Genomic DNA, 19,789 nt, shown 5'->3' on the forward strand with positions numbered 1-19,789 from the left:
TGGAGGGAGGAGGATACAATTCCCATTTTTCAGATGAGGTACCTGAGGCCCAGAGAAGTGACATGATTTGTCCAAAGTCATCCTGCAGACAAGTGGCGGTGCCAGGTTAGAACTCATTCATTTGTTCAATCATATTTATTGAGCGCTCACTGTGTGCAGAGCACTTTACTGAGCATTTAGGAAAGTAAAGTTCCTCTGACTCCCAGGCCTGTGCTCTTCCCACTAGGCATGCTGCTTCTCATTTCCTATGGTAAATGATTCTGCCAGAGGAGTGAAGTTTTTATTCTGACACAACTTCCCGCTCTGGGAATGCAGTGATTCAGCTTGTTCTGCTTTCAGCTCTGTACTTTTCAGAGCTCCTTCTATTTTTAACCTAAGGATATAGAGGGACCAGCTGTGTGCATTGCTGTGGTGGACTCCCATTGGCCACACAATCAGCACAACCGCAAAACCCAGTGTCGGGAGTCCTGCAGTAATGGTGGTAGAGAGTGGCCCGCTGCGGTCAAAGGTTAGGGGTCAAGGTTCAGGCCTGTGGAGGTTAAGGTCCCTCTGGATTTAGGGAACCTCTTCACAAAGGTCATTCCCCCTAATTGCTGTATTGTACTCTTCCAAATGTGCTTAGTACAGTGCTCTACACACAGTAAGTGCTCAGTAAATACCATCCATTGACTGATTAATTGTCCATCGATCCCCACCTACTAGCAGAGTTTCTTGGCACCTGGTCAGGGAGCCAGGAAGCTTTCTGCGTGCCTTTGAAGAGAGGTAATCTGCAGAGTGACTTCAGTTATTAGCCAAGAGTGAAATCCTTGGTGTAATCACTGTTCAAAGCAGGAGGCCACTCTTGCACTTTAGAAATGGTCGCTTAGAGATTTCCTTCTCCATGTGTATTACATTTATTAAACACTGGCTATGTTCTAAGCACTGAGTAGAGATAAAAGATTGTGAGATTGGATGGAGTCCTTGTCCCACATTGAGCCCATGTTCTGTTTCATCCTTATTTTAAAAGTGAGGAAACTGAGGCCTAGAAATATGAAGTGACTTGCCCTAGGTCCCATAGTAATAATAAGAATTAAGGTATTCAAGTGTGTACTATGTGCCAAGGACTACATTAAGTGCTAGATATCTGCCCCAGGTCTACCACAGTAGGCCATTGACAGACTTGGGATATAGAGTCAGAAGACTGTAGATTTGGTGCACTTTCCACTAGGCCATGCTTCCCCCATCCTTCATTCTTCTGAGGAATGAAGCTTTGCTTGAGTCCGGGGATGGATTTGTGGGCCCATTGGAAGCTGGAGGTAGGCATAGCTTGGGCAGAGTCTCTGAAGAGCTGCATGAGTTGCTTGAGACTTGGGAAAAGGAAGCAGAAAAGGTGGAGAGGAAAGTTTTACCCCGCGCTCATCCTGCTCTGCTGCCCTTGAAGATTTGGACGGTGGCAAAACCTTCCCCAGAGAGCAGTGGTCCCTGGTAGACTTTGTTTCCCAAGCCATATTCCAAGTCCACTGGCTTCTGGTTTCCCCAGCAGGATAGTTCCTGTGCATTTGTGACTGCTCTCAGCATCTCGTATAAGGGTGAGCCATAGATTAAACTGCCTGTCTACCTTCTAGCTGCAGATAATAAAGTGCTGCTTGGTGAGACAGCAAATAAAAAGCTTTTTCCTGGAGCAAGAAAAAACCCTTGTCTTAGTTGTATTTCTGCCTGCCTCCTCGCTCCTGCATTGGTCACTTTCCTTCACGGGCTGAACGGTCCAGCTTTCTAATGAATGCATTTTACTGACCCCTTTAAGACAGCTCTCCAAGCAGTCCCTCGACAGGGTGAGCGTGCATTTGGTAAGGGTGTTACTTGCCTGTCCATGGAAATATGAGGAGACATACTGAGCCCAGACCTGTCTCCCCAGACCTACCCCACCTTCCCCTGACAAAAACTCTGACCTCTAGGAGGTCAACTACCACCTACCACCTCCTTGTGGATGATTCGCAATTTACATCTCCAGCCCTGATCTCTCTCCTCTGCAGATTCGCATTTCCTCCTGCCTTCAAGACATCTCTACTTGGGTGTCCCATTATAACCCCAAATTTAACACATCTAAAACAGAACTCTATATTTTCCCACCCAAACCCTGACTTTCCCATCACTGTAGACAGCACCATCATCCTTCCTGTCTCTCAAGCCTGTAACCTTGACATTATCCTTGATTCCTCTCTCTCAGTCAACCCACATTTCCAATCCATCATTACAGCCTGTCAATTCGACCTTTGAAACATCGTTAAAATCTGCCCTTTCCTCTCCATCCAAGCTACAACCATGTTAATCCAACCCCTTATTCTCCTTTCTGATGTCCCTGCCTCCTGTCTCTCCTTACTCTAGTCCGTACTTCACTCTGCTTCCCATATCATTTTTCTACAGAAGCATCCAGGTCATATTTCCACACTTTTCAGGAACCTCCAGTCAGTGCCCATCCACCTCCACATCAAACAGAAACTCCTTACCATCGACTTCAAAGCACTCAATCACCTTGTCCTCTCCTACTTCACCTTGCTACTCTCCTACTACACCCTAGCCTGTGCACTTCACTCCTCTAATGCCAACCTTCTCACTGTACCTCGATCTCGTCTATCTCACCACTGATCTCTCACCCACATCCTGCCTTTGGCATGGAACACCCCCCCCCCTTCGTATCCAACAGAAATTTACTCTCCCCTCTTTCAAAGCTTTATTGAAGGCACACTACTTCCAAGAGGCCTTCTCTGACTAGGCCCTCCTTTCCTTTTTTCCCACTCCCTTCTGCATCTCCTTGATTTGCTCCTTTTATTCATCCCCCCACTTCCAGTCTCAAAGCGCTTACCTGTAATTTTAGGCTCATCATGGACAGGGAATGTGTCTGATCTATTGCACTCTCCCAAACCAGAAGTAAAGTGCTCTGAACACAGTAAGCGCTCAATAAATATGACTAACTGGGAGTCACTTCTTTCCTCTCTTCCAGGCTGAGCTTTCCATTTACAACCAAGTGTTCTTGGTCTGAGAGGGAGTTATTCTCTGGTGGTAGATTAAGCCCCTCAGGAGTTCTTGGGCTGGGTAATTGCGTGGCTGCCTAGGGGGTAAGCAAGGAGTCTAACAGTGCCCTAGTGCTCAGAGAGTCATTATGCCACCCAAGCGGCAGAACAGCAGTCCCTGGGAAATTCAGGCTCAGAATGTTTGCGCCAGCACAGAAAGCACTTAATAAATGCCACTGATTAATTAAGACTGAGATGGGTGTTTCCTAAGAGACCCACCTGTGAACACCTGGGAGGAATTTTGAAATCTCAAACCAATACTTCTCCAATTTATGAACCACTGAAATAACTTCCAGAAAGAGTTCATATTTGACCATGGACTGGATTGGGAGTTTAGTGAAAAGGACCTGGAAATTAGAGGACCTGGATTCTAATCCTGGCTCTGCCACTTGCCTGCTGTATGGCCTTGGGGAAGTCATTTAACTTCTCTGGGACTCATTTTCGTTATCTGCAAAAATGGAAACTAAATATCTGTTCTCTGTACCCCTTAGAATGTGAGTCCCATATGTGACATGGACTGTGTCTGATGAGATTACTCTACATCTAGCCAAGCCCTCAGAACAGTGCTTGACACGGAGTAAGCACCACAGTTACATATAGCACAAATACTATAAGTATTATTATTGCTCTAGTCCTAACTCTGCCTATATCTTATAAAATGGGGCTACTAATGCCTGTATTTCTCCACCTCCCAAGGATAGTGTGGTAAAAAAACCTCCACTGGTTGCCCAGCCACCTTGGCATCAAACTGAAACTCCTTACCATTGGCTTTAAAGCGCTCAATTACCTATCCTCTCTGACCTTACCTCCATGACTTCCTACTACAACTCGACACATTCACTTTAGTCCTCTAACACCCAACTCCTAACTGAATTCCGATCTCATCTACTTTGCCGCTGACTCATCCACGATGATATTCCTCATCCTATCTCTGGCCTGGAACTTCCTTCCCCTTTGTATCTGACAGACAGTCTTCCCATGTTCACAGCCTTATTAAAATCACATTCCCTCCAAGTGGGCTTGGAATAGCACTATTTACTTACCCCTCCCTCAGCCCCACAGCACTTCTATATGTAGCAGTAATTTATTGTAATGCGTGTCTCCCCCTCTAGACAGTAAACTCCTTGTGGGCAGGGAATGTATGTACCAACTCTCTTACTCCCAGATGCTTAGTTCAGTGCTCGGCACACGGTAAGTGCTCAATAAACATGACTGACAAAAATGAGGCAAGTATTGACAAAATGAGTGGGAAGATAAAGGTGCTGTTCAAATTCATAGTCTGGAGGGGCTGCTTGGAGGAAAAGTTGTGTGACTGAAGCAGCTGTGAGGAGGGATGTGGCTGGCTTCACTGGACACACCAGTGTTGGCACTGATTGCTTAATTTTTTAATGGTATTTGAGTGCTTGCTATGTGCCAGGCACTGTACTAAGCACTGGGGTAGATACAAGCTATTCAGGTTGGACAAAGTCCCTTTCCCACATGGGGCTCACAGTCTAATTTTATCTGAAGGTGAAGTGACTTACCTAAGGCCTCACAGCAGAAAAGTGGCAGAGCGGGGATTAGAACCTAAGTTCTTCTGACTCCCAAACCCCCGCTCTATTCAGTAGAAAACACTGCTTTTTGACCTGAAAGTTCTCTGCTACCTTTATAGGGTCAGAGGATTAGTCTCTGCTGTAACGATGCTGGTCATAGCCTGCACCCTTCTTTCATTCAGTCCTAATTCTGCCCCCAGAATTTCTTTCTTCATATGATTGATTTATAGTTAAAGTTATTTAAGCATTTACCATCTGCCAAGCATTATACTAAGATAATCAGACTCCAACATGGGACTCTCCGTCTGAGAAGGAAGAACATGTATTGAATCTCCATTTTGCAGATGAAGGAACTGAGGCAGAGAGGAGTTAATGGCTTGCCCAAAGTCACATAGCAGGTAAGTGGAAGAGCTGGGATTAGAACCCAGATCCTATGACTCCCAGGCCCGTTCTCCTTTCCCTATCACGCTGCTTCTTGCTTAAGTACAAGGGCAAGTCCAAAAATCAAAACAAAAAGATCAATAGGCTACTGTGGCCAGAGGAACAGAATTTCAGCCTCTTCACCCTCCAGCACCAATCATTCCCAGCCTTTTCCAGCATGTCTTGGTATCTGAGACCCTTTCTGTTTATAAGGAAATCCAGAAGAATAAACCTCTCAGGGCATACATATGTATGTAGAAAGAATGTGCCACGCTGTCTTGTGGGTTGAAAAATGATACTATTGACGATGAAATTTTATCTGTGTGGGTGTGTGTGGCTAAGAGGCCTTCCCTGACTTAAACCCCCCCTTTCCTCTTCTTCAAGTACCCTCTGCATCACCCTGACTTGTTCCCTTTGTTCATCCCCTCTCCCAGCCCCAGAACACTTATGTACATATCTGTACATTTTTTTTATATTAATGTATGCCTCCCCCGTCTATTCTGTAAGCTCACTGTGGGCAGGGACTGTGTCTGTTTACTGTTGTATTGCACTCTCCCAAGCGCTTAGTACAGTGCTCTGCAAACAGCATGTGCTCAATAAATACAATTGAATCGAGTGAATAGAGCTCCACCACTGACAATCCCTTCTGCATCATGAGTTTAACAGATTATCCCTTTCTCCTATCCAAACAATAACTCTTTATTTGAAAGTAATCTTTCAGAAGAACTACTGTTTAATGTCCTTCAACAAACAAATCACTGGCTCCCAGACATTCCACAGAACTGCCCCTTGGAGGTCATGGACAACTGAGATCATTGATACCTAAGAGCTGTACTTTTCCTGTACTTTATCTTTACACACCAAAATTAGGTCTTGAAAAAATACTGGTTACAGTGATAATTATAATTATGGTTTTTGTTAAGTGCTTACTGTGGGCCAGGTACTGTACTAAGTGCTGGAGTATGTGCAAGGTAATTGGGTTGAACACAGTCCCTGTCCCACATGGGGCTCACAATCATAATCCCTATTTTACAGATGAGGTAACTGAGGCACAGAGAGATGAAGTGATTTGCCCAAGGTCACATAACAGACAAGTAGCAGAGCTGGGATTAGAACCCATGTTTTTCTGACTCCCAGGCCCATGCTCTAGTCACTAGGCCACCATTACCAGATTCCCCTTCCCTGCCTTCACTGGGTGGGCAACCAGCAGGAGTTGAATTTGAGAATGTTCCTTATTATATAATCAGTGGGCAAACCCGCAAAATGCCAATCACTAATTTATTGAGCGCTTAATGAGTGCAGAGCATTGTACCAAGTGCTTCAGGGAGTACAATTTAACAGAGTTGGTAGACATGTTCCCTACTCACATCTTCTATTGATGGTATTGAGCATTTACTGTGTGCAGAGCACTGTAGTAAGTGCTCGAGACAGTACAATATAACAGGGTTAGTAGATACATCCCCTGCCCACAAGGAGCTTACAGTCTTGAGAGGTTCTATACATCAGAGTTGATATGACATATTGGCAGTGCCATTTGTAGGTCAGAACAATGGTGTCTCTGTCCATCCATCTATCTATCCTGTGCAATGGATGTTGTCCTGGTTAGGGATGAACAATCAAACACCTCTAACTTTCCCCTGTAGCAACACGTCATGGACCAGTTGTTCTTTTTTTTTTAGGTTCCTTTTAGATACGAGGACTTCCGAGGACAGATGTCTTTAAGTCACTGGAGTCCATGTAATTTGATTTCAGCCAGTTATTGAGAGAGGGGCAGTGGTCTCAAGGAACACCATCCTGGGGCAGAGGCAAGCAGTTGAGTTTAAGAGATTTTAAACAATGTGCAGCTCATCAGAAGCAACACCTGTGTGAAGATGGGAGTGGATTCAGTAACTCTGGAACCCAGGGGTGGGGTCAGGAATCCCTCAGGAGAAATACTCTAGATTTAGGAGTTTAAGCAGACTTCCACAAGATGTGCTTAATGTCATGTGAGCACATAATGGAGAGAAACAGCCTGGTGGAAAGAGAGCATGGGCTTGGGAGTCAGAGAACCTGGGTTCTAATCCTGGCTCTACCTGGCCTGCCGCATGACCTTAGGCAAGTCACTTAACTTCTCTGGGGTGGCCAACTCTCTGAAGCTAGTCCTCCCAGCATCCTAATCTCAGCAGATAAGGTTCGGCCTACACAGACCATTTTCGCAGAAAGCCGGATACCTGCACTGATTTGGATCTATATTCTCAGATCTCCAAAAGTAGATTAGCAAAATAGAATTGGGATTGGCCACGTTGGTCATACATTACTCAACCTTATCTGCTTATCTGTCTGCTTGCATTACCCAAAATAACTTGTTTGGATAGAACCTGTTTTCTGCTTTCCTCTGCCCTTTAAATTTGCTCTTAAAAGATGTTCTCTTTTCTTCTTTTGTCTCTACCATTCATGGCACTGCCATTCCCCTGAGCTGATAGACTTTTCATGAATGAGATATGAGTGCAGGCTTTTGATGTATCTGGCCTTTGTTGTCTCTCCGTGGACCATGGAGGGGGAAAGCTATCAAGGCTGAAATGTTTCCTTTAGCAGGAGTGACGGAGCCATCTGAACCCCTGACAAAGAGTGTGTGGTCATTGGTCCAGGATCCTGACTGACCTTGGGTGCTCATCAGTGCAGAAGGGGAGGAGAGGACCCTGGCCTTGAGACAGGGTCTATAGTTGCAGATCTCAAAATACCCTGCAAACATTATCATGGTCATTATACTGCTCTGCCCAGTGCATGACCAGAATGTATCAACTAAGTTAAAGGTAACAGTGAGAAGTTAATCATTCAAACAGTGGTATTTATTGAGTTGCTTAGCATGTGCAGGGCACTGTACTGAGCACTTGAGAGATTACGGTACAATAAAATAGGTAAAGATGATCTGTACCGACTAGGAAATTAGAGACTAGACAGGGAGACTGGTGTTTGGAGAAATTACAGATATATATGTACACAAATACTGTGGAACTAGTGGGTGGAGTCAATATCAAAGTGCTTAAGGGATGCAGAATCCACCTGTAATTTCTCCTTTTGGAGGAGATATTTCTCTAGGGCTTTGAAGATGGGGAGAGTGGTTGTCTGTCAGATATGAAGTGGGAAGGAGTTTCAGGCCAGAGGGAGGATGTGGGCAAGGGGTTAGCAGTGAGATGAGAAGCATCTTGGCCTGGCCTAGTGGATAGAGCATGGGCTTAGGAGTCTGAAGGACCTGGCTTCTAATTCTGGCTCTGTCTCTTGTCTGCTGTTTGACCCTGGGCAAATCACTTCACTCATCTTTGTTTCAGTTACTTCATCTGTAAAATAGGAATTAAGACTGTGGGACAGGGACTGTGTCAAACCTGATTAACTTGTATCTACCTCAGTGGTTAGCACAGTGCCTGGCACATAGTAAATGCTTAAATGCCATTTAGAAAAAAAAAATGAGATCGAGGTACAGTGAACCTTGGAGCAGAGTGTGTGAGCTGGGTTGTAGTAAGAAATCAATGAGGTGAGATAAAAGGGGGAGAGCTGATTGAGAGTGCCTTAAAAGAAAGGAGTTTGTCTGATATGGACTTGGTTGGGTCTCTTCTTCAACTCTCCCCTGGACATTTCTAGCTGTGATTGTTGTTTTTGTTTTTAATAGAAACCTGAAATCTCTTACTGTCCCAGGCTTTAGCATGTGTGAGGCTTTGACAGTTCATGTCATGCTCTAACCAACCTCAAAACTGAAAAGGGACAACCAAAATGAATCTACACAGATCCTGGTCGAAATCTGAAATAGGCTGCAGGATGAGGTGGCCACTTATCTGGCTGGTCTGACCTCTGTCCAGCATATGGAAGGTACCAGACACCTTTATGTCTGGTATTTTTGTTTTAAGCACAGAGCCCGTCCCTACTTTATCTTTTGCAAACAGAAGCAGTGCCTGTGCTCGGAGGATTCTGGGAAGGGAGTAATGGCTCTGGAGCAAGTTAGGGGGTGGGTGAGGGATCTCTTCAGAGAAACACTTGGGATTCTGAAAGCCATGGAGGGATTCCACAAAATGAAGTATATTACATTATCTTCCCCTCGTGGGATGTCTTGGTCATTGGTCTGTCAGGTATCTGCATGAACCATCAGTGACTAGCTGCCCTACTAGAGGAAGAGGAAATTCTTGACTGGAATGAGATGATTGAATTTCCTGTAGATTTCCATTACCCAATTTTTCCCTCCCTACCATTCCAGCAGAGATGCTCTAATCTTGAGTGGGTTAGTTTGCCCCTCTGTCCTGGTTTCTCTTTGTGTAGTGTCCAGGGAAACTCAGGATGAAATGTGCTTCATAAGGAAGATGATGCTATTCACTGTACAGAACTTAATCAGGTTTCTTTTCAATGAAAAAAATCAAATCCTAGATGTCAGGTGTGGTGGCCCATGTACCTATATACATAAATGTGGTTACTGATGGCACTCTCTATGTTTTATCTGCTTTCTATATTCGTTTAGATTCTGCCCAGAATACCGGACTCATGTTATTTGCAGGACCCTGCTGGGTTTCAGGAAATGAGCTGAAGTCATGGCCTAGTAGAAAGGGCCCAGACCTGGAAGGCAGAGGAGCTGAGTTCTAATTCCACCTCTACCACTTACCTGCTGTGTGACTTTGGACAAGTAACTTAACTTCTCTGTGCCTCAGCTCATCTGAAAAATGGGGGTTGAATCCTCCTCCCTCCAACTTAGACTATGATCCCAATGGGACAGAGACTGTGTCCAACCTGATTATAATGTTGGTATTTGTTAAGCACTTACTATGTGCAGAACACTGTTCTAAGTGCTGGGGTAGATACAGGGTAATCAGGTTGTCCCACGTGAGGCTCACAGTTAATCCCCATTTTGCAGATGAGGTAACTGAGGCACAGAAGTTAAGTGACTTGCCCACAGTCACACAGCTGACAAGTGGCAGTGCTGGGATTCGAACCCATGACCTCTGACTCCCAAGCCCTGGCTCTTTCCACAGAACCATGCTGCTTATCTACCCCAGTGCTCAACAAATACCATAAAAAAGGCCAATGGGCAATAAGGCGCTCATCACATGAATGGAAATTTTAAAAATAATAATAATGATAACTGTGGTATTTGTTAAGCACTTACTTTCTATGTGCCACGCACTGTACTAAGCGCTGGGGTGAATACAAGAAAATTAGGTTGGACACAGTCCCTGTCCCACGTGGGGCTCACCATCTCAAACCCCATTTTACAGCCGAGGGAACTGAGGCACAGAGAGGTTAAATGGCTAGCCCAAGGTCACACAGCAAATAAGTGGCAGAGCTGGGATTAGAACCCATGACTTTCTGACTCTCGGTTCCCTGCTCTATCCACTACGCCATACTGCGTAACCAATTACCAAGAACAGGGTGAACTTGGAGATGTTCCCCAAATTCCGTGGCACCAGTATGGGAGTGCTGGGGCTCGGTGGAGGGGGGTGGGTCCGGGACACAAACAAGGAAACCCTTTTTCACTTAGCTGATGGTAAACACATGAAACTCATTCTCACCAGGTTGAAGAGGTGCTTGGATAAGTTCATTGACAAGTGTCTGTCATGGGATGCAAGAAAGGAAAGTTAGGAATTTAAAGGGAGATGTGAATCAATCAGTGGTAATTATGGAACACTTACTATGTGCAGAGCACTGTGCTAAGTGCTTGGGAGAGGACAGTGCAGCAGATTAAACACAAAGATGGATGTCTAAGGGACAACCTTCATCTAGTTCCTCCAACGTCCTCAGGTCACTGTTGGAGATCCAGTAATGACCTTACTTTACCTTCTCATGTTCACATTACATAGCCTGGGACTCCCTCCCCCTCCATTCAATTGTATTTATTGAGCGCCTACAGTGTGTAAAGCACTACTAAGCACCTGGGAGAATACAGTATGACATCAGACACATTCCAGACCCACAAAGACCTCATAGTCTAGAGAGGGAAATAGTATAAATAAATAGATAAATTACAGTTATGTATACAGATATATATATGTATGCTGTAGGAAAGGAGGGAGGGTGAATGAAGAAGCAAGAATGAGTGGTGCAGAAGGGAGTGGGAGAGGAGGGCTCAGTCAGGGAAGGCTTTCTGGAGGAGATGTACCTTATCGAAGTGGGAGAGAACATTTTTTGGTCTGATATGAGAAGGGAGGGTGTTCCATGCCAGAGGTAAGATGTGGGCAAGAGTTTGGCAACGAGCAAGCGAGATCGAGGAACAGTGAGAAGATTAGCATCAGTGGAACGATGCATGTGAGTTGGGTTGTAGTAGGAGAGCAGTGAAGTGAGGAAGGAGGGGGCAAGGTGATTGAGTGCAGCCCTCCACTCTCCCCACCTTCAAACCTTTGTTAAGGTCATTTGATTAGACTGTAAACCTATCAGTGGGCAGTGATTGTCTCTAACTGTTGACAAATTATACATTCCAAGCGCTTAATACAGTGCTCTGTACATAGTAAGCGCTCAATAAATACTACTGAATGAATCTCCTCTGAGAGACCTTCCCCATTTAATTAAGCCCCTTCTTCCCTGGCTCCCTCTCCCTTCTGCATCATCTATGCCCTTGGATCTGTGACCTTTGGGCATTTGATATTCACCCTACCCTCAACCCCTCAGCACTTATGTCCATGTATTTAAATAATATATTACAAATGATCTATATTGATGTCTATCACCCCCTCTAGACTGTAAACGCCTTGTGGGCAGGGAATGTGTCTGCCAACTCTGTATCATACTCTCCCAAGTGCTCAGTACAGAGCTCTGCATATAGTAAGCACTCAGTAAATACCATTGGTGATGTTGATTGATCATTAGCAGTGACTTCTGAATTCTGATTCCATCAGCACCCAAAAGACAGAAAAAAACTTGCATCTAGTGATGAGATTTGAAGTAACTTGCCCAAGGTCACCCAGCAGAGAAATTATGGGATTAGAACCTAGGTCCTTCTGGCTCCCAGGCCCATGCCCTGTGGATAGAGTACGAGCCTGGGAGTCAGAGGTCATGGGTTCTAATCCCTGCTCTGTCACTTGTCTGCTGGATGACCTTGGGCAAATCACTTCAATTTTCCAGGCCTTAGTCACCTCATCTGTAAAATGGGGATTGAGACTATGAGCCCCATGTGGGACAGGGACAGTGTTCAAGTTGATTTGCTTATATCCATCCCAGCGCTTAGTTTACAGAGCTTGGCACATAGCACTTAACAAATAACACTAATATTATTATCATCCACAAGGCCATGTTACTTCTCTAATTCATTAGTATTTACTGGTTCAATTTGCCCTCTGGAACGATTCAAAAAGGGCTCTCCATTGCATTTTTTCTTAGTGGTATCTTCAATAATACAGTGGGATTAATCTTTAAATATAGTTTTCTTCCTTCACTTTGTAGTTAAAACCAATCTATCACCTTGAGTGATTCTCTGCTTCCCATGGGCTCCTCAGTAAATGTTCACTGGTGATGCAGAAAGATTGGAGAATTTGGAGTAAGTTTGACCACATATTGGTTTTCAAGTATATTTGGCATTGTAGTGCAGGTAGTAGTTGTGATAGTATTTATTAAGCCTTTACTGAGTGCAGAGCACTATACTAAGCGCTAGGAAGTTTCACAGGTGGGAATTAGCAGCCCTGGGAAAGAGGAACAACTCTTCTGCATTTCCACTAAGGGCAAGCAGAAAAGGAGGAAAAGGAGAATGGTAGAGAAGCAAAATGGGGTAGTATAAGGAGAATGGGTATAGGAATCAGAGGATCTGAGTTCTAATCCCTGCTACTCCACTTGTCTGCTGTGGGACCATGGGCAAGACACTTCTTCTCTGTGCTTCAGGTACTGCATTTGCAAAATGGAAATTAAATCATTCTCTCTCCGATTTAGACTGTGAGCCCTACGTGAGACAGGGACTGTGTCTAATCAGATTAATTTCATTCTACCCCACTGCTTAAAACAGTGCTTGACACCCAATAAGCGCTTAACAAATACCATTTTTTAAAAAAGTCAGCAAGCTTCATTGAGCCTTGAAATGGGTTTCGTAAGAACATTGGGGGCATTTCTTTATTAAAAATAGAATGGACCTGCTGCTGTACTGAAATGCGACCTCATCCAGGAAACCTTCCTGGACCAAGTACTGCCCCCTCCGGTCTGTTTCAACACATAATTCACATGTTTTCGTTTGCACAAAACTTTTGTGTTAAGATTCGTGAATAATGAAAAAGTGTCAATGTTTGTACAGTGGAGTCTTGTTAAAGATGCTTTGGAGAGTACAATAAAAGTAGAAGCAAGACACTGTGCCCCTAAGGAGCTACAATCTAAGTGAGAGAGACAAAGGCCTTGATTATTTACCAAAAGTTGGAGCAGTAGAAAGAACAATGCTCTAAGTGTAGATAGCAGAATAACTACCCCACCCCCTAAAAAAGAAATTAACATTAGTTGAGAGGTAAGTTAAATGCCTAATGGTAGTTATATAAGTGCTAAGGTTTGTTGTTGGTTTGGCATGACCTGAAAAAGAGGAGATTAATTAGGGAATGTCTCCTGGAGGAGAAAAATTATGCATATATACCTAAGTGCTGTAGGGGCAAATAGGGCGAATGTCAAGTGCTTTAAGAGTAGAAGACCACTTGCTCCATTCCAGACTCCCCTTCTGCTCCTCCCAAGCCAAACGTCTTACTGTGCTTCCTCTGAACACTTGGGCCTTTGATCCCTTACTCCCCCACTTCTGCCAGGAATTCCCTTTCCCTTTAAAGCCACCAGACCACAGCTCTTCCTATCTTCAAAATCCAATCTGTCTCCTTTAGTCAGAGAGTGGGCTGTAGGAGGAAAAGGATGGGAGTATCAGGAGGGGAAAGTGATTCATCTAGGTCTTCTAGCACAGATGATACATATAGCTTTTGTCACCTAAGGTCACTGACCCAGATTTTCAAATTGTTCAGGTCTCCTTCTTTTGTTGGTTTTTTGTTTTTTTAAATAAAAGTATTTGTTAAGCAATTTCTATGTGCCAGACACTGTATTAGATACAAACGAATCAGATTGAATCCAGTTCATGCCCCACATGGGGCTCACAATCCTAATCTCCAATTTACAGATTAGGTAACTGAGGCCCAGAGAAGCTAAGTGATCTCCCAAGATCAAATAGCAGACAAGTGGCAGAGCTGGGATTAGAACCCAGGTCCTTTCCTCTCCTATTAGAGCGCTTCCTCCTCCTATGACATTCTCTTATTAGATTAAGCTCCAGGGGACATACTCAAATATACTTCTTATTTATTTGATGCCTTGGATCCCTTGATTTTCATATTTGGATGTTAGTGGGTAGAATGGAAACACTCTGAGTGTTGACATTTAACTTCCTCCTCAAGCCCCCATCACCTCCACCATCTGGCCTGGCTAAGTACTTCATCGATAAAATTGAAAATATCAGGCGTGGTCTTCCTAAAATGTCACCTGCATCTCTTCAGTCCTACCCTCCTCTTACCATCTCTTTGAGTCTCCTATCCTTCCCAGCAGTATCTCAAGGGAAGATCTCCCACTTCCTCTCAAAATCTACCCCCTTAAGCTATGCCTCCCAACTCCATCCCTCATCTCTTCACATCCTTTATCTTCCCTGACCACCAACTTCAACCACTTCCGTATCCTTAAAAAAACCAAAAAAACCCTCCCTTGACTCCTAAGACTCCCTCCAATTATCCCCCATCTCTCTCCTATCGGTCCTTTCCAAACTGCTCAGATGAGTTCTTATACCCACTGCCTCCACTCGCTCTTGCCATCAGTTAGTTGTATTTGAATGCTTTCTGTGGGCAAAGCATTCTACTAAGAGCTGGAGAGAGTATAATATAACAGAGTTGGTAGACATTCCCTTCCCACAACAAGCTTACAGTCATTCTTTCATTATTGTATTTATTAAGCGCTTACTTTGTGCAGAGCACTGTACTAAGCACTTGGGAGAGTACCATACAACAATATAACAGATTCCCTGCCCACAGTGAGCTTACAGTCTAAAAGGGTACAGCACAGAGAAGTCAGGGACACAGCCTGCTCCCAGTCAGGAGGTTTTAATCCCACTCCTTCCATGGAGTTCTCTGCCCAGGGCTGCTGCTCCAGGTACTGAGCATATGTTGCCCACAAATCTGGCCTTTTATTGTTTTGGTAATTTACATATTCCTTCCCCCAAACAGTCATGTTGGCACAAACTGTCTTTGGCCTTCCATCGGTTGCTGGCCCATCAGTCCTTTCCTTCAACAATCTGTGATGGCTGCTATCGGAGTCCATGCCTCCTGGTGGGACACATTGGAATCTGCCATCCTGGGTTCGCTGCCAACACATGGCCGGGATACAAGGCCATGTAGAAGCATCATGGCCCACTGGATAAAAGCATGGGCCTGGGAGATAGGTCATGGGCTTTAATCCCGGCTCCGCCACTTGTCTGCTGTGGGACCTTGGACAAGTCACTTCACTTCTCTGTGCCTCAGTGCCCTCATCTGTAAAATGAGGATTGAGACTGTGATCCCCATGTGGGACAGGGACTGTGTCCAACCCCATTTGCTTGTGTCTACCACAGTGCTTAGTACAGTACTTGGCGGTCAGTAAATTGTATTTATTGAGCGCTTACTGTGTGCAGAGCACTGTACTAAGCATTTGGAAGAGTACAATATAACAATATAGCAGACACATTCTCTGCCCACAACGAGTTTACAGTGTGGAGGGGGAGACAGATATTAATATAAATAAAATACTGATATGTACGTAAATGACATGGGTCACATTAGTAAGTGCTTAACAGACACCACAATTATTATTATTATTTTTATCCCCCTCCGAGGCTGGACCCCTGGTTCCAGCTCCCCTTCAACCCTTTTTCCCTCCACTCCATGCATGCTGGGGTCAAGGGGCTGGTGGAGCTTGGCTCGACCCTTCCCGGGCACCTCCTTCCACTCCTCTCCCAAGTGCTCTTTTCCCTCTCACTCCCCAGTGCTCCTACCCTCCTGCTCTCCAGTGCTCAGCCCTGTGGTAGCGGGGACTCTGGCTCTGCCCCCCTGAACCAGATCTTGGTGCCTCACCTTCACTCAGTGCTCAGGTCTTAATACTAGTAATTAATATTAGTCATATAGCAGACAAGTGGCGAAGTTGGGAATAGAACCCAGGTCCTCAAGTCAGCCCTGGGGCAGTGGCATCTCAGGCTCTCCATGTCTCAGGACTGCCCTCCCCTGCTCCCAAATCCCAGATGTAGCGAAAAACTAGCCATCCTCTGCCCTCCCTCTCCTGCCACTGATAACAATAATAATAATAATAATTGTGGTATTAAAGTGCTTACTATGTGCCAGACACTGTACTTAGCGCTGGGTTGTATACAAGCAAATCGGATTGGACACAGTCCCTGTCCCACATGGGGCTCACAGTCTTGAGCCCCATTTTACAGATGAGGTAACTGAGGCACAGATAAGTGACTTGCCCAAGGTCACACAGCAGACTAGTGAGAGCTCACTTCCTCCAAGAGGCCCTCCCAGACTGAGCTTTCCCTTTTCCCTCTGCTCCCTCTCTGCTCCCCCTCCGCCCTCTGCTCCCTCCCCCATCCCCCTTCACCTCCCCTCAGCTAAGCCCTCTTTCCCTCTGCTCCCTCCCCTCTCCCTTCCCCTCCCCTCAGCATTGTGCTCTCTTATATATATATTTATTACCCTATTTATTTTGTTAATGAGGTATACATCCCCTTGATTCTATTTATCGTGATTGTTGTCTTGTTTTTGTCCATCTGTCTCCCCCGATTAGACAGTAAGCCCGTCATTGGGCAGGGATTGTCTCTGTTGCTGAATTGTGCATTCCAAGGGCTTAGTACAGTGCTCTGCACATAGTAAGCGCTCAATAAATACTATTGAATGAATGAACAAGTGGTGGAGATAGGATTAGAACCCACCACTCTCAACATCAAGCAGGGGATCACCCAAGGCAGAAACAATCTTTCTAGGTAACACTTCTCCTCAAATTATTTTCTTGACCCCCTTCAATCTGGTTTCCACCTCCTCCACTGCATAGAAACTGCCTTCTCTACCAAAGACCACCCTCTTGCTAAACCCAATGGCCTCTACTCCATCCTAATCCTCTTCTACATCTCAACTGCCTTCAACATTGTCAATGACTCCAATCCCCTAGAAACATTATCCAACCTTGGCTTCACTGACACTGTCTTCTCCTGGTTCTTCTCCTATCTCTCTGGCTGCTCATTTTGAGTGTTTTTCTCAGGCTCTTCTGCCTCCCATCCCCTATCTGTGGGAGTCCTTCAAGGCTCAGTTCTGGGTCCCCTTCTATTCTGCATTTTCACCCACTCCCTCGGAGAGCTCATTTCCTCCAGCAGTTTCAACTCCCATCTATATGGAGATGATTCCCAAACCCATTTCTCCAGCCCTGATCTCTCTCCTATGAAAATTTGCCTTTACTCTTGCCTTCAGGACATCTCTATTTGGATGTCCCCCCTACACTTCAAACTTGATATATCCAAGAACAGAACTCCTCATATTCCCATCCAAACCCTGCCCTTCCCCTGACATTCCCATCACTGTAGACAGCACCACTATCCCCCATGACTCACAAGCCTGTAACTGTGCCATTATCCTTGACTTATCACCCTCCTTCAACCCATATATTCAATCTGTCATGAACTCTTGTTTCTACCCTCACAACTCTCTAGAATCCACAACATCTCTAGAATCCTCCCTTTCCTCTCAATCCAAACTGTTACCACACTGACCTAAGCACTTAGCATCAGCCTGCCTCCTGTGTCTTTCCTCTCTTGCCCAAACTGTACTTTGCTGCTGGGATCATTTTTCTCTCTTTCTTGTTTTTTTAAAGTTCAATCCAAGTCTCCTTATTCCTCAAAAACTGCCATGGCTACTCATGCTCTCCACATCAAAGAGAAATTCTTTATTATCAGTTTTAAAGCAATCAATCATATCTCCCACTTCTGCTTTACCTCACTGATTTTCTGCTACAACTCAGCCCACACTTTAGGTTCCTCTAATGCGAACCTATGCACTGTACCTTGGTCTTGTCTAGCCACTGACCCGCTTGCCTATGTCCTCCCTCTGGACTGGAACAGTCTCCCTCTTCATATCTGACAGACCTCCACTCTCCCCATCTTCAAAGCCCTGCTAAAATAATATCTCCTCAAAGAGGCCTTCCCTGATTAAATCTTCATTTCCCCACTCTTTTGCTCTCCCTTTGCATCACCTGTATTCTTGGGAAGCACTTAATAGTCACTCCACTCCCAACCCCTCAGCACTTAAATACATATTCAGCACATAATACATATTAATGTCTTTCTCTCCTTCTAGACTACCCTCTTTTGCCTTCACCTCCACCACCTTCTCCTCCTTCATCTTCTCCTCCTCCTCTTCTTTTTCCTCCTCCTCCGCCTTTGCCTCCTTCTCCTCTTCTGCCATCTCTGCTTCTTCCTCCTTCTTTCCCTTCTCTCCCCCAACCCCCCACCTCCTGGATACCAAGCACTGGTCCAAGTGTTTTGGAGACATTTGATAGAAGTGATGTGACCCCTGCCCTTATGCAGCTTGCAATCTAATGGGAGAGACAAGCAGGCTTAAATAGCCAAATATACGATCCGAAGAAGAGGAGGAGGAGAGATGCAAATGCTTCTTCAAACATCTAGGGGGCAGGAATTCCAGAGGCCCCCAGTCAGACATGCCCACCAGCCCGAGTCCTCTTTCTAAGTGGTCTGGAAGACATCTCCTCTAAGGATTCCAGGGATAAGCTTGATGTGGTGGTTGGTTTTATTTTGAGACTCAGGGATCCCAGAGGCCTCTCTGTTTTTTTCCTAAACCAGTGGTTCTCATACTTTATCCACCCATGATTACCCCCTCCCCACCCCCCTACCACACTCAGGCCTATATTGCAGTCACATGAGTCATAAAGTCCTGCACTTTCCAAGGGGGAAGAACACAGGCTTGGGAGACAGAGGTCCTGTGTTCTAATCCCAACTCCACCACTCCTCTGCTTGGTAGCTATGAGAAAGTTATTTCTTTGTGCTTCAGTTTCCTCATCTGTTAAACAGGGATTCAATACCTGTTCTCCCTCTTACTTGGATTGTGAGCCCCATGTGCAACAGAGACTGTCCTACTTGATTATCTTGTGTATATATCTCTGCACTTAGTGCAGTGCAAATGCTATTGTTTGAATTATTGAGTGCTTGGCACATAGTAAGCCCTTAACAAATATTAAGATTATTATTACTAATATTATTGTTATCCATTGCCACTTTTTAAATGGCCTCAGACCTTTCTTGGTCCCTTCTCAGAGTCTGTGGCAGCCCCTTCCTGAAACCAGGGTGGAACAGGGCCAATCTTCACTCCAAACACTAGATTCTAAGATCCTTAAGGGCAGGGACTGTGTCTACCAACTCTTGTAGTCTCCTAAGTGCTTAGTACAGTGCACTGCCCACAGTAAGTGCTCAATAAGCATGGACCTGGATTCTAATCTGGGCTCCGCCACTTGTCTTCTGTGTGATCTCAGGCAAGAGTCTGCCTCAGTTACCTCATCCATAAAAAGGGATTACTCCTGTGAGCCCCAGGTGGGACACAGATTGTCCAACCTGATTAGCTTGTATCTATCCCAGCGCTTAATACAATGCCTGGCACATAGTAAGCACTTAAATACCGTAAAAAAAAATTAATACCATTGATTGATTGTCTTCAGTCAGTCCCCTCCACTTTGTAGTCCTCCATTCTTTGTGCTTCCCTTCTCATTGTTCACAGCATCTCTCCCAACCCCTTCCCTGGCCCATCTCTGTTCCTGGTCCAC

General features: G+C 45.1%; 1 protein-coding gene across 1 annotated transcript in view; it reads left to right on the top strand.

Annotated features, from left to right (window-relative positions):
- RAMP1 (receptor activity modifying protein 1) overlaps nt 1-19,789 on the top strand; it is a 117,092-nt gene that overhangs the window by 17,692 nt on the left and 79,611 nt on the right. The gene's annotated exons all lie outside the window — the stretch shown is intronic.

This window comes from Ornithorhynchus anatinus, chromosome 7 (assembly GCF_004115215.2).
Source record: "Ornithorhynchus anatinus isolate Pmale09 chromosome 7, mOrnAna1.pri.v4, whole genome shotgun sequence".
In the NCBI taxonomy this organism is placed as follows: domain Eukaryota; kingdom Metazoa; phylum Chordata; class Mammalia; order Monotremata; family Ornithorhynchidae; genus Ornithorhynchus; species Ornithorhynchus anatinus.